General features: G+C 41.1%; 1 protein-coding gene across 4 annotated transcripts in view; it reads left to right on the forward strand.

Moving 5' to 3' along the window:
• dlgap1a (discs, large (Drosophila) homolog-associated protein 1a) overlaps window positions 1–12,898 on the forward strand; it is a 120,369-nt gene that overhangs the window by 20,483 nt on the left and 86,988 nt on the right. The window lies entirely within an intron of this gene.

The following is a 12,898-nucleotide window of genomic DNA, read 5'->3' on the forward strand; positions in this document are numbered from 1 at the left end:
ATGGAAAATAAGTATTTGGTCAACTACAAACAAGCAAGATTTCTGGCTCTCACAGACCTGTAACTTCTTCTTTAAGAGGCTCCTCTGTCCTCCACTCGTTACCTGTATTAATGGCACCTGTTTGAACTTGTTATCAGTATAAAAGACACCTGTCCACAACCTCAAACAGTCACACTCCAAACTCCACTATGGCCAAGACCAAAGAGCTGTCAAAGGACACCAGAAACAAAATTGTAGACCTGCACCAGGCTGGGAAGACTGAATCTGCAATAGGTAAGCAGCTTGGTTTGAAGAAATCAACTTTGGGAGCAATTATTAGGAAATGGAAGACATACAAGACCACTGATAATCTCCCTCGATCTGGGGCTCCACGCAAGATCTCACCCCGTGGGGTCAAAATGATCACAAGAACGGTGAGCAAAAATCTGGGACCAAAGTAACAAAGCCTACCATCAGTAACACACTACGCCGCCAGGGACTCAAATCCTGCAGTGCCAGACGTGTCCCCCTGCTTAAGCCAGCACATGTCCAGGCCCGTCTGAAGTTTGCTAGAGAGCATTTGGATGATCCAGAAGAAGATTGGGAGAATGTCATATGTTAGATGAAACCAAAATATAACTTTTTGGTAAAAACTCAACTCGGCGTGTTTGGAGGACAAAGAATGCTGAGTTGCATCCAAAGAACACCACACCTACTGTGAAGCATGGGGGTGGAAACATCATGCTTTGGGGCTGTTTTTCTGCAAAGGGACCAGGACGACTGATCCGTGTAAAGGAAAGAATGAATGGGGCCATGTATCGTGAGATTTTGAGTGAAAACCTCCTTCCATCAGCAAGGGCATTGAAGATGAAACGTGGCTGGGTCTTTCAGCATGACAATGATCCCAAACACACCGCCCGGGCAACAAAGGAGTGGCTTCGTAAGAAGCATTTCAAGGTCCTGGAGTGGCCTAGCCTGTCTCCAGATCTCAACCCCATAGAAAATCTTTGGAGGGAGTTGAAAGTCCGTGTTGCCCAGCCCCAAAACATCACTGCTCTAGAGGAGATCTGCATGGAGGAATGGGCCAAAATACCAGCAACAGTGTGTGAAAACCTTGTGAAGACTTACAGAAAACATTTGACCTCTGTCTTTGCCAACAAAGGGTATATAACAAAGTATTGAGATAAACTTTTGTTATTAACCAAATACTTATTTTCCACCATAATTTGCAAATAAATTAATAAAAAATCCTACAATGTGATTTTCTGGATTTCTTTTCTCATTTTGTCTGTCATAGTTGAAGTGTACCTATGATGAAAAGTACAGGCCTCTCTCTTCTTTTTAAGTGGTAGAACTTGCACAATTGGTGGCTGACTAAATACTTTTTTGCCCCACTGTAGGTGGTGCAAGAGTTTCAAGGTTTGGAAAGATAATTTTCACCATAAAAATGCATCTGCATTATCTTATTTGCGGTCACTTTTGAGAATGGGGTTTTCCCGCTAACTGATTGCATTTTGGAACATTCACTCGTATAGCCTACTGCCGTGTGCACATTGCTGCGTATATAATGTGAAGAAAAAGCCTAATAATTTATCAACATTTAAACCTAAATGTTCTGATCTGTTGCATCAGCCTCATTGCTTTTAAAATGTTTTTTGATGCTAGTAGTAGTATTCATTTGGGGATCTATCGCATCTCACAACTATCCCAGACTATTTTCGGAATATGTATTTATTGCACAGAAGAATAGGTCAACTTTTGTACTATGGTGGATAGTAGATTGACATATGCTAGTGCTTTTGCTGTTCGTTAGGCCTACGTTAGGCCTCATCTTGTTGGCTGATCGTTAGGCCTCATCTTGTTGGCTGATAAAAATTAAATGTGGACAGTTCTTTCAACATCTTCAATATGCGCCTCGGAATTCGATAAGGACGCACTCAGTTGTGTCCCCGATGTGTCTATCTTCACATGTAGCCTGTGAGAAGGACCCTATCATGTGACGGCATGGGCTAATAAAAATGTAGACATCTGTTAGTGCCATGTGAGTGAGAGGTACTTCGGAGCACGCAGCCAGGAGAAGGGAATTCTAATTATTATATTTAGCCCAAGGGCACAACGACAACTGGTCGCAAAAGGCATGTCTTTTTTGTGGACATGACGGCCCCATAAAGGAGGTGCCACCGGGAAATTCAAGGCATTATTATGTGCTTGTCAGATTGTGAATGAGAGATTGATGAATTGTGTGCAGCCTGTGCAAAAAAACTAAGCAGCCTTTCATGAAACCTTTTTCAAATCATCATTAGAGTCGCATCATGAAGCCTTCAAATGTATTACATATCAAAACATATAGCCCAACGTTTGTATCACAACTAAAGTTGCATAAATAACTCTAAATTAAGCATATAGGAGGACCTGTTTCCTCCTATATGAATAGCCGCATGCGCGCACTCCCTCATCATTTGGAGAAAATATCCTTTCTATTTTATTCAGCTACGTTTAATTGTATTCTTCATACTATAAAATAATGCCAAGGAATTCTAAGCCAATCTTGTCAGCTAAATGAACTTGTGTAGCCCACAGCCATATGGCATAGCCAGATCAGGGCCTAACATACGGACATCTCAGAGTATGGTATTCTGTTCTTCTGAGATCGAGTACATTTTCTTCATATCATGTTTCTTTAGACCTATCTAAAATAAATTATGCATTTATTGTGATGGTGTAGGCTATATTAAATGTATTTGACTTTTTAAATTGTAGATGTTCCAAAGGTCTGCATCAGTGGCTTGTGTTGAAGCCAGGAGATGCTAAATGTGTTTATTTTAATTACATTTTAATTTCACCTTTATTTGACCAGGTAGGCCCGTTGAGAACAAGCTCTCATTTACAACTGCGACCTGGCCAAGATAAAGCAAAGCAGTGCGACAAAAACAACACAGTTACACATGGGATAAACAAACATACAGTCAATAACCAAATAGAAAAACCTATATACGGTGTGTGCAATTGAAGTAAGGAGGTAAGGCAATAAATAGGCCAATAGTGGTGGAGTAATTACAATTTAGCAATTTACACTGGAGTTGTTCATGTTTATTAACGGTCAATTACCGTGAGTCGCCAGTTGTTTGCTTGAAATTCACCGATTGAAGGAGAAAGTGCAGTGACTGCAGTCAGACCACTTTGGACAAGAACATGGGCTTAAACACACACACAGATCACGAGTGGTTACAGTCCTCACAAAAGGCAGTGAAAATGCATGGGAACGCAGTGATGTCAGAGGAATAATCTGTTAACCGTATCTGGGCCACTGCAGCTAGGGGTGGAGGAACAGAGGAACCTCAGCTACAAAGGGAGCTAGGCTCTGTCACAATGGATGGCTGAGTGGGAAGGAAGAACTGAGAAGAGGAGGGGTAGGAGGGGGGAGGAAGAGGAAAGAGGAGAAAGGAGGAGGGGGTTGGATTGCCGTCACCACATTAGTTGTAGTTCTGACTAACTGAGAGAATGGCTATGCCAACAGCAGCGTTGACTTGAATCACTCCAGATGACACCGAGAATTCTTTGCATCCTAGAAAAAAGGTTTAGTCCCCAGCCCGGCAACAAGGTTATGTCTTAGTCTGTGTCCCAAATAACATATGAATAGGGTGCCATTTGGGATACACCCGGAGACGACCATTAATCAGATCCGTCACCCTCCTAGCCTCTAGTGACTCCCCATCCCGTATGAGGGAGCGTAATCATCGACTGACACTAATTAGCATAACGCAACGGACATAAATATTCCTAGAAAATATTCCTATTCATGAAAATCACAAGTGAAATATATTGAGACACAGCTTAGCCTTTTGTTAATCACCCTGTCATCTCAGATTTTCAAAATATGCTTTACAGAAAAGCAATCAAATTAAATCGTTTACCTTTGATGAGCTTCAGATCTTTTCACTCACGAGACTCCCAGTTAGATAGCCAATGTTCCTTTTTTCCAAAAATATTATTTTTGTAGGCGAAATAGCTCCGTTTGTTCTTCACGTTTGGCTGAGAAAATTGCAGTCACGAAAACTCTGACAGAAACATGGCAAACGTTGTTTATAATCAATCCTCAAGGTGTTTTTCAAATATCTATTCGATAATATATCCACTGGGACAATTCGTTTTTAAGTAGGACCGATTGGAATAATGGCTACCTCTGTATTTTACGCGAGAATCTCTCTGGGAGCATCAGGTGACCACTTGCGCAATGTAGCCGCTTACGGGTATTCTTCAACATAAATGCGTAAAACTACGTCACAATGCTGTAGACCCCTTGGGGAATACGGAGAAAAAGTAATCTGGGTGAGAGCCCATTCACTGCTCAATAGGGACGCATTGGAACACAGCGCTTTCAAAACATGAGGCACTTCCAGATTGGATTTTTCTCAGGCTTTCGCCTGCAACATCAGTTCTGTTATACTCACAGTGTTTTCTATCCTAAGCTGTCAATTATATGCATATTCTAGCATCTTGTCCTGACAAAATATCCCGTTTACTACGGGCACGTTATTTTTCCAAAAATGAAAATACTGCCCCCTAGTCACAAAAGGCTAGTGAATATGAACAGGAAGTCAAGCTGCAGTGAACAACCTGAGATGATACAGGGAGAGGGCCTCAGTACAGTATGTACTTGATTCAGTCTATTTAAGCCTGTTAGACCCGCCTGTTTTTATGCGGGCTTGTTTTTCTGTTAGTCAGGTTGTGCGTGTTGTGTTCCTGTCCGTTTGTGCCCTGTGTTGGGTGGGACAATTTCGTGTCGATTTTTGCCTGTTGTTTTGGGCGTTCGCTTTGGAAACCTAATAAAGTCGGTTTCCCCAGTATCCTCTGCTCTCTGCATTGGACTCCGCACCCACCACTCCAGGCCTGGTGACATATGGGCTGATCTGAGGAACATACAGACATAAGTAAATGTTAGATCCATGTTAATCTGTGTTTCAGATTTCTTGTAAAGATTAATAAAAAATAAAAAAAGAATACTTTGCCCCAACAAGTGATTTAACATTATGTTTCTTTAATCAACAGATTTCCAACAGAGGGAAATGTAAATTCCTTAGGCCGAGTGATAACAGACAAATCTGCATCAATAGATAATGCATGATGTCATTTGATCTAATAAACTGCGATTGAGTAATACCAGTTTTACAAGTAAAATTAACAGTTTCTTGGGACATTGACACAGGACAGATTCCAATTTGCACTCTTAATCCTAATCTAGGATTAAATATGGGATTCTAGGATCAGATCCAGGAGTTTGAAACAATCAGTTTGGCTTTTACTCATTTATTTTATAAAGCATGTGCTCCAGACATCAACAGTTGTTACAAATGACGGTGGGGAGCTTTCAGTTTTTAGATAGGGTTTGGGCAGCTGAAAACTCTACACTATGACATCACCTCATCTAGAGAGTAGGGATCTGTGACATTTACTGATTCTATGCTCAAAGGTCATAGTCAGAGACTAGTCATACAGTATTATTACCTACAGTTTCACTAGGGTGATGGGAGGTGTTGGGTTTGCGCCAGACAGAGCGTTTTCCTTGATGGCCAAAAAGCTCTCAAGTCTCATCTGACCAGAGTACATTCTTCCATATGTTATTTTTTTCTTAAAGCAATGGCTTTTTTTTCTGGCCACTCTTCCGTAAAGCCCAGCTCTGTGGAGTGTATGGCTTAAAGTCGTCCTGTGGACAGATACTCCAATCTCCGCTGTGGAGCTTTGCAGCTCCTTCAGGGTTATCTTTGGTCTCTTTTTTGCCTCTCTGATTAATGCCCTCTTTGCCTGGTCTGTGTGTTTTGGTGGGCGGCCCTCTCTTGGCAGGTTTATAATGGATTTAATGGTGCTCCGTGGGATGTTCAAATTGTTTGATATTTTTTTCTAACCCAACCCTAATCTGTACATGGTGGTGCCTCTTGCTTTGTGGTGTTGCAGACTTTGGGGCCTTTCAGAACATGTGTATATATATTCAGATCATGTGACACTTAGATTGCATACAGGTGGACTTTATTTAACTAATTATGTGACTTCTGAAGGTAATTGGTTGCACCAGATCTTATTTAGGTGCTTCATAGCAAAGGGGGTGAAAAAAGTACTTTTTAAAATTTAACTTCACCAATTTGGACTATTTTGTGTATGTCCATTACATGAAATCCATATAAAAATCTATTTAAATTACAGGTTGTAATGCAACACAATAGGAAAAATGCCAAGGGGGATGAATACTTTTGCAAGGCACTGTAGAGGGATGGCCACCCTACCGTCTAGTTGTGCAGTATTGTCTGGTCACTGCTGCGTTTTACACACTGAAATGATATCTACCAGTCAAGACAATTCTACAATTCTACTAAAAACATGACCTTGTGAATAATTTCTTATTTATATATACACACTGTGTACTTCACTATTCTGGGTTTAATGTGGTGATACAAAGGAATAACAAATATTAATATCTGCAAAGCTTTTTTAAATCCCCCATGAAAAAAAGAAATGTAGTGTATTTAATCTTTCTATGACGTCAGACACTCCCACGCTGGGGACTGCTATTCATTTTAGGCTGCAAAGTGAGGCCCTGCGTAAATGTAACTGATGATGCATGTTGTATTTCCTTAATAATACAGTATTGCCAGTGTGGGAGTAATGTCTTATTGCACATAGTCGAAGACCAGCTATACAGTTGAAGACCAGCTCAGTCAAAAACATGGACTATCCACAGGCCTTCCTAGTCCTAAAAGAGTGTATATCCTACATTTACATTTTCTAGTTTCAATGTCACACATGCACAAGTACAGTGAAATGCCTTTCTTGCAAGCTCTAAACCCAACAATGCAATAATCAATAACAATGTAACACTAAAAATAATATAAGGTCGAACAAAAACTAACAAGAAATAAAAATATCCTTGTATCGTGATGAAAGTTAATTATTCTACAAAGACCAAGAGATCTTCATGTGACTCATCGTTTAATCTTTTTCTATGTTGAGGAGAGAATCTATTGGCTCATCCACAGACAGGCAGGTATGTGAGGTAATGGAGTGTCCCACATGTGGCAGCAGGCAGGCTCAGGTTAGAGCTGATGTGATTAATCTAGTCTATTACAAGGGTGTAACTCTATGTCCAGTTTGTCTGGAGAGATAAGAGATAGTGTTGAGAAACCTTTCAGATTTTAATTTAGGCTACACTCTTAGAAAAAAGGGTTCCAAAAGGGTTCTTCAGCTGTCCCCATAGGAGAGAACCCTTTTTGGTTCCAGGTAGAGCACTTTTGGGATCCATGTAGAACCCATTAACAGAGGGGTCTACCTGGAACCAAAAATGGTTCTTCAAAGGGAACTCCAATGAGAACAACAGAAAAACCCTATTAGGTTAGCATAGCATAATTTTTTCTAAGCGAGAATGTTCTCTTAATATTCTATTGGGGAATAACAGCTCAACTATGAGATGCAAAGCTCTTGTGACCCATCCTAATTAAGATTAATGTGTTTAAACTAATAAGTACTAAGGGAGTGAGAAGCATTATGAATTAGTCTTTGGGGACTGGGGGGGTCCTTAGTTTCCTTTGGGATAGCTCTAACCACAACTGACTCCTTAAACTTGGAGAGGGAATTTTATTTGATGGCCGTGGATTACGGAAAATTCCTTACGGAGGAGGGAAGTATGTCTATGTGGAAGTGATAGAGTCTGCATAATTTCCTCAGTGCTTGTCTCTCTGTGGTGGATCAGAGAGCGAGCGAGAGAGCGAGCTGCTACCTCTCAGGGGAGCATCTCAGTCACCATTCATGTTCACTTCCTCTCTCTTATTTTTGGATACAGCGTGTTTGCATAAAGTCAGAGAACTAGGCTACAGCTGCATCACGTTCTGTATTTGTCATTATTTAACTTAATGAGTCTTCACCATGTAGCCTAGCTAGACAATGCTTTCAGGTGTTATGTTTCGTTCTTGGTCCTGGAGTTGGTTGAAGGAAAGGAAGGATTATGGTATTAGCTGCTCAAGGGTCAAAGGAGCTACAGGCAAATTCTTAATCAAAGTAAACCTTGCTTTCGAACTACGTTTTTCTGACATTGGATATTGCATGGCAAATCTCATGAATTTTCTGTTGATGTTGCATGTCAATATTTGGGACATGTATGTCAGGAAGTGGCAGTATGGTCGGGCTGCTCAGTTTACAGACTCCCTAAATGTAGTAAACTATTGATAGTCTGCCAGCCTGACTGCCTTCTAAGTGTCAAAGCCCACCCTCAGTTTCTAACAGTTACGGTGGTGAAACCATCCCCATCACCCAGACTATGACATCCCCAGGAGAGGCACCTATTCTCTCTCACTCTTAGTCATCCAGCAGAGACTAAGAGACCTATTGATCCTGAAATCACCGTGCACTTCCCCATGGGTCCTTGAGGGAGAGCTTTCTGACAGATCTTCTCTGGATGTTCAGTAAACGCCCAACATAACCCCACATAAACTCCCCCACTGAATAAACAGCTGTCAGAGAGAAAGTACATAGCTGTGTGTTCTCATTCCCACATTCTTCTCCTGCTGGTACTGAACCATATCATCAATGTGCAGTGCGCATCTAGCTAGCAGATATGTGTTTTGGGTTTTGACGCTGAATGTAACATTTTGTGGGGTTATTTAGTATGTTGTGGAACTTGTGGGGCAAGAATCCCTTTTCATTCGTTTCTATAGTTCGCAGGTAGCTCAAAGGCTAGCTTTCGCATTTTACAGACTGACCTATTGCATGTTACTTCTGTCTGATATTGACTAATTGTATTGTTTATGGGATGATTAACAAACCCACTAATGATGTAAGTGATGTCTTACCTCCATGAATGATGTTAATTGCATCAGTAATTGCTACATGAATCATGAACATTCATTAGCAAAAGGTGGTTAGAAATGCCTGTAGAGCAGAGTACGGGGAAAGGAATTAGAATCACTGATACAGGATAGAGATACAGTTCGGAATACATTTTCACCATTGTATTTCAACAATATCCGAGAACCACATTCTACTATATCCGATAACCACATATCCGTCGCTGTTGTTCATTCACAAAGCTTATCAAGGAAATGTACAGTTGAAGTTGGAAGTTTACATACACATTAGGTTGGAGTCATTAAAACTTGTTTTTCAACCACTCCACAAATTTCTTGTAAACAAACAATAGTTTTGGCAAGTCGGTTAGGACATCTACTTTGTGCATGACACAAGTCATTTTTCTAACAATTGTTTACAGACAGATTATTTAACTTATAATTCACTGTATCACAATTCCAGTGGGTCTGAAGTTTACATACACTAAGTTGACTGTGCCTTTAAACAGCTTGGAACATTTTAGAAAATGATTTCATGGCTTTAGAAGCTTCCAATTGGCTAATTGATATAATTTCAGTCAATCGGAGGTGTACCTGTGGATGTATTTCAAGGCCTACCTTCAAACTCAGTGCCTCTTTGCTTGATATCATGGGAAAATCAAAAGAAATCAGCCGAGACCTCAGAAAGAAAATTGTAGACCTCCACAAGTCTGGTTCATCCTTGGGAGCAATGTCCAAACACCTGAAGATACCATGTTCATCTGTACAAACAATAGTATGCAAGTCCAAACACCATATTACTCCTAGAGATTAATGTAGGTTGGTGCAAAAAGTGCAAATCAATCTCAGAACAACAGCAAAGGACCTCATGAAGATGCTGGAGGAAACAGGTACAAAAGCATCTATATCCACAGTAAAAACAAGTCCTATATTGACATAACCTGAAAGACAGCTCAGCAAGGAAGAAGCCACTGCTCCAAAACCGCCATAAAAAAAGCCAGACTATGTTTTGCAACTGTACATTGGGACAAAGATCGTACTTTTTGGAGAAATGTCCTCTGGTCTGATGAAACAAAAATATAACTGTTTGGCCATAATGTGACGTTTTGTTTGAAAGAACAACGGGGATGCTTGCAAGCCGAAGAATACCATGAAGAATCATGTCGTGGGGATGCTTTGCTGCAGGAGGGACTGGTGCACTTCACAAAATAGTTAGAATCATGAGGAAGGAAAATTACATTGATATATTGAAACAACATCTCAAGACATCAGTCAGGAATTTAAAGCTTGGTCGCAAATGGGTCTTCCAAATGGACAATGACCCCAAGCATACTTCCAAAGTTGCGGCAAAATGGCTTAAGGACAACAAAGTCAAGGTATTGGAGTGGCCATCACAAAGCCCTGACCTCAATCCTATAGGAAATTTGTGGGCAGAACTAAAAAAGCTTGTACGAGCAAGGAGGCCTACAATCCTGACTCAGGTACACCAGCTCTGTCCGGGGGAATGGGCCAAAATTCACCCAACTTATTGTGGGAAGCTGTGGAAGGCTACCCGAAATGTTTGACCCAAGTTAAACAATTTATAGGCAATGCTACCAAATATTAATTCAGTGTATGTAAACTTCTGACCCACTGGGAATGTGATGAAAGAAATAAAAGCTGAAATATTATTTTGACATTTCACATTCTTAAAATAAAGTCATGATCCTATCTGACCTACGACAGGGAATTTTTACTAGGATTAAATGTCAGGAATTGTGAAAAACTGAGTTGAAATGTAATTGGCTAAGGTGTATGTAAACTTTCGACTTCAACTGTATGTAAAATATGAAAATCATTGTCAGGTAAATTATAGGCAGAAAGATTTGCATTCGACATGCAAACTCATTCTTAGTGTGTGTTTGTCAGAGTGGTTGGATAAGCCAATTTCAAGTCAGCAACTTTGACTCTTATTGTTTCGATTGCAAAAGACTCTCTTTTTTTTGCCAGTCAAGAGTGACAAATTAACTCTGACAAACAAATTAGTTTGTGAAACAACAGTGCCACAAATCACTCGTGTGCAGATGATGAAGTGCTGCCTGTAATATCAACCCTGAGGAGAGAGAGACCATTATCAACATCTGACTACTTTCAGCACAACGATTATCAGCAGCTGCAATATGCTTGCATTCAGTTCCGTTCTGCTTTAAACTGCTCTGCCTGCCGCATTGCTCTCTCTCTGCCTCCTTTCTCCTCACCAGCTAATAGCCTAAAATTACATTTTAATTAACTTTGAATGTTACCCACCTTATGCTTTCCTGAGGCCATTGCTAAGCTGTTCTTTAAACCGCCGCCGCCATGGGAGGTTTAATTTCAAACACTTCCCAACAACCGACATACCGAGGCTTCGGTGTGATTTCACATTCACTCAGATTGTCACATAACACAGAAGCGAAAGCACAGAGGATAAGTGTTACGAGACGGCCATATTGGAACAGCTTAAAGCAGGAGGCCACTCAGGGCAGAGAACAAGTGGATGAATCTCCTTCTGCTTCCCTTCCCGTGTTCTGACATAGCACACAACAAGAGCTTCTATTACTACTACCTCCAAAGTCTATCGGAAGTTTACTTTTAAACACAACCCCAATCTCTTCACCTTACAACACCCTCATCCATTATTTCCTGTGCCATAGTAGCAGACCTTCAATCTCCCAGTGAAATTCAACCCGTGTCCCTTCAAATCTGAACATATTGCATTATCCACCCGCAGTCATTTGTTCCCCCAGCCCCTTAGGCAGTGGCATACATTAAGGGCCCTGGCTGCTCTGCTCTACTCCTCACCGATCCTCTGCTGTGTCTTCTCATACTGGTTTAATATTCCCCAGCTTATTCCAGGGTCCTGGTGACTGAGGCTGGGGCTGCAGCAGAGGGAGAGAGGGAGGGAGGGGAGGGGGAGAGAGAGAGAGAGAGAGAGAGAGAGAGAGAGAGAGAGAGAGAGAGAGAGAGAGAGAGAGAGAGAGAGAGAGAGAGGAAAACTGCCTCATCACATGAGGTAATTGATAGAGGCTCATAACTCTTCCTCATCAATCATAGAGCCTTGATGCTGGCAATCAGGCATAACAATAAGGGCTGCAAATGGCTGACAATTGAATTAGCCATCTGCTCTATATGCATTTTGACAGCCATTTAACTCTCCACATATTAGTGAAAAGAGAGAGATAGGGAGTCTACTTCCCACCTTGTCAAACATGATTTTTACATTAAGTATGAATTGAATAAATTAAGTGTGGTAGAATAGATCTGGTCAAAGCACGACATGAGAGGGTAGGTTGGAGGTGTGAGTGGAATGTTGCAGAGATAAAAGGTTTTATATACATTTTAATTATAGGTATACACAGTTTCTGAGTTTTCGTATGCACTATTTTGCACAGCATAACCATAGATATAGAACATGAGTGAACAAAACATTAGGAACACCTTCCAAGTGTTGAGCTGCCCCCACTTCTGCCCTCAGAACAGCCTCAATTCATCGGGGCATGGACTCTACAAGGTGTCAAAAGCATTCCACAGGGTCATATGCTTCCCACAGTTTTGTATTTAACTAGGCAAGTCAGTTAAGAACAAATTCTTATTTACAATGATGGCCTACCGGGGAACAGTGGGTTGTTCAGGGGTAGAATGACAGATCTTTACCTTGTCAGCTCTGGGATTTGATCCAGCAACCTTTCTGTTACTGGCCCAATGCTCTAACCACTAGGCTACCTGCCCCCCTTGAATGTCCTTTGTGTGGTGGACTATTCTTGATACACACAGGAAACTGTTGAGCTTGAAAAACTCAGCAGCGTTGCAGTTCTTGACACACTCAAACCGCTGCACCTGGCACCTACTACCATACCCCGTTCAAAGGCACATAAATCTTTTGTCTTGCCCATTCACTCTCTGAATGGCACACATACACAATCCATGTCTCAATTGTCTGGGGTTTAAAAATATTTATTTTACCTGTCTCCTCCCCTGCATCTACACTGATTGAGGTGGATTTAACAGGTGACATCAATAAGGGATCATAGCATTCACCTGGATTCACCTGGTCAGTCTGTGTCATGGAAAGA

This window comes from Oncorhynchus kisutch, linkage group LG30 (assembly GCF_002021735.2).
Source record: "Oncorhynchus kisutch isolate 150728-3 linkage group LG30, Okis_V2, whole genome shotgun sequence".
Classification (NCBI taxonomy): Eukaryota; Metazoa; Chordata; class Actinopteri; order Salmoniformes; family Salmonidae; genus Oncorhynchus; species Oncorhynchus kisutch.